At 33.4% G+C, this 3,129-nt stretch overlaps 1 non-coding gene across 1 annotated transcript; it reads left to right on the forward strand.

Moving 5' to 3' along the window:
* Nucleotides 1–832: 832 nt before the first annotated feature.
* LOC123109168 (small nucleolar RNA R71) lies at nucleotides 833–940 on the forward strand. The gene has a single exon (XR_006452463.1). It is a non-coding gene; the product is annotated as a small nucleolar RNA R71 (small nucleolar RNA).
* The last annotated feature ends 2,189 nt before the right edge of the window (nucleotides 941–3,129 follow it).

Here is a 3,129-nt window from a genome sequence, read left to right on the forward strand (position 1 = left end):
CACAATGTGAACATTTATTTGGGGCCTAAATGCAATTTCTAAAAATGCGTATTTTTCCTAAATTCAAATAAAACAGCGAAAAACTTCAAAATAAAAATCTTATTTGAATTTGTTATTAAATCCTCAATATTCCTTTAATTTGGAAAAGTCATTTTATTCCCTCTCACTTATTTTTATAATTGGAATTATTGAAGATAAAATAATTAAATCAAATGATTTTTTTTTCAAAATTTGAGAAAACCCCAAATATGAAAATAAAAAATCCCCAACTCTCTCCATGGGTCCTTGAGTTGCGTAGGACTTCTAGGATCAAGCCAAAATGCAAATAAAATGTGATATGCAATGATGATCTATGTATAACATTCCAAATTGAAAATTTGGGATGTTACACTTTACTGCATGACTCAACCCTTCTACCTCATGGGAAAGGTAGGCTATAACCTTTTCATTATGATGGATGCATCTTCAGAAGTCTCTGTTGAAGTTGTCTTGCTGAAACTTAAGTTTACTGATCGTTTATTGAAGTTCATCCTCCTGCTAATAAATACTAAATATATCCACTTTTTGATTGATAACTTGTTCGATAGGTTTATCTTTTTCTTGAGCAACGTTTTTAAATTCTTCCATATCTACAATATTATATATTTTCCAGTGGGCTTCATTGGCTTCTGAATATTCCACTACTCTTTAGCAATCATAATTTTGTCTATATAAGTGCCTGTCCTTCTTCAAGAGTTAGAGTCTTGAAACTTCCTCCGTCACTTATACTGATAATAGATTTGATTCATCATTAATTCCATGATTAATGATATGAAGTATAACATGTTCAGCATAACCATGATTGGGGCAAATGTTCAAAAATTTAGAATATCTTTCCCATGCTTCATATAAACTCTCTCTATCTTCTTGAAAGAATAGAGTGAGATTTCTTCCCGAATTAGTAATCTTTGAGCTCGGAAGGAATGTAGCCATAAATTGTTCAGCACACGTCAGCCAACTAGGTATACTCCCTTGAGGTAATTGATTGTACCAATTTTTAGCATCACCTTTTAGAGAAAACCTGAAGAGTCTTAACAGAACAAATTCTCATGACACATCGTTCAATATAAAAGTACCACAAAGAGTATCAAAGAACATAAGAAATGCTTGAGGGTCTTCCTCTTTGGTTCCTGGAAAGGCATGCCTTTTAACTTCCATAATAAGATCACATTCGATCGAATACTCTTTTGCATAATTTGTAGGATACATTATAGGAGATTTCTGAATCATAACATGAGCACAATAATCTCTTATAGTCTTCTTTGGCTTCTGAGTAATCGACATTCTGCAAATAAAATGTTAAGCTAAATTGTCTGATTATTTTTGTAATTTTCTATTAATGAAGGTTGTTGCTCGTGGGGAAATGAGCAATATAACCTGACAAATACGTTCTTCCAGAACGAGTAGAGCCTCTGTCACATACAGGAAGCATCTACATTAATAACAGCCGGAAAAACAATTACTAAACAAAATACTCTGCATTAGCTCCCCAGCAACGACGTCAGAAAATACTTTGATGCCTGCAAGCCAAGCAACAAATATTCGAGCGCGATGTGGGTCATGTTGCAAACCTTCAATCGCAACATGGTTCGTGTTGAAAACACTCATCAGCTGGCAAAGGCGGATCGAATGGATCCAATGGCTCGTGACCTGTCCGATCTTTTTAAAAGATCAGTTGACGGACGTGTAGCGCGCTCTTTGTTGATATGCGACTTAGATATATCTCTTCGTGAATAACCTTAAGGTGAGCATACCAGATCACTGGCAATGTTTCCAAAACCTGCACCAAAACATTTGGCTTGAGCTGAGTAATATTCCCTCGTCGATAGCTCCTTTGTGCAGTACATGAAGACAAAATATCTTCATCGGTCAAATCTTAAACAGTTCTTGCCAAATTATGCTCTAACACGGAATGCCGCCAAGAGTCAGTAACATTATACCCACAGGGGATATGTCTCGCTCTTTACGATATAAAAATGCTCTGTCTCTCCTCAAGCGAGCGGCAGGATGGGTCGGCCCAATAACATGGAACCTTCCACTGTTTTTGGGAAGGTTTCATGCAGGTTTTTGCTTTTTTTTCTCTATCTTTTTTATGGGTTACACTGGTTTTTCTTAGTTTTTTCTTCTTTTTTTCAAGTACATATCGGCTTTTTTTCAATACACGTTGTATATTTTTTGTATACATGCCAAACATTTTCCGACACATGTTTGAAATTTTTTCAAATACACGTTGGCATTTCAAACATTTTTTGTATATATGTCAAATATTTTTCAAATACACATTGAACATTTTTCTGAATGGTATGAAACAATTTTCAAAACAGCGCAAACATTTTCTCTTAAAAAGTATAAACATTTTCCAAAAATGTCACAAATATATTTTCTAAGCGCATGAACACTTTTCTAAATATCACAAACATTTTTTGAAATGGCACACTACATTTTTCTATACTATTGGAGTATTTTTCTTACATTGTATAATTTTATTAAAAAAACATATATTTGAAGTGCAGGTACTGTTTTTTTTATGTCATGAACTTTTTTTTGATAATATTTTCTTTGAAACTATGCAATGTCTTTATATATTGTGTAAAAATATTATAAAAAACTTGTCGATCATTTTTTTAAACACATGAACATTTTTTAAATGTTACAAGCATGTTTTAAATGGTGTAGAAGTTTTCTCAAAAATTGTGCGAACAAAGTTTTTACACTGCATGAACATTTCTAAAAAATCAAGTTACTTAATTTTTGGAATATAAGTATTTACAGGTTTACAAAATCTCAAACAAAAATCAAAAAAGAAAAAAAGAATAAAACATGAATACGCAGTGATGACCCGACCCAGTTGAGTTGCGCTGTAGCAGAGCGTCCTTACTTCTTTGGATAAACTAACAAGCTATTAGAGGATCCCTAGCCGTCCTGCAAGAAATTTGCGGTACAACAGATACGAAGACAGAACAGATCCTGCAAACATCACGGGAGTTCTACTTGATTTTCAAACTAGTAGTTTGCGTCATTTAAACATCATCGGAGTTCCACATAAACATAGTCAATACCAGCTTAATAAAACAGAAATTAAACATAGTT

This window comes from Triticum aestivum, chromosome 5A, assembly GCF_018294505.1.
Source record: "Triticum aestivum cultivar Chinese Spring chromosome 5A, IWGSC CS RefSeq v2.1, whole genome shotgun sequence".
Classification (NCBI taxonomy): Eukaryota; Viridiplantae; Streptophyta; class Magnoliopsida; order Poales; family Poaceae; genus Triticum; species Triticum aestivum.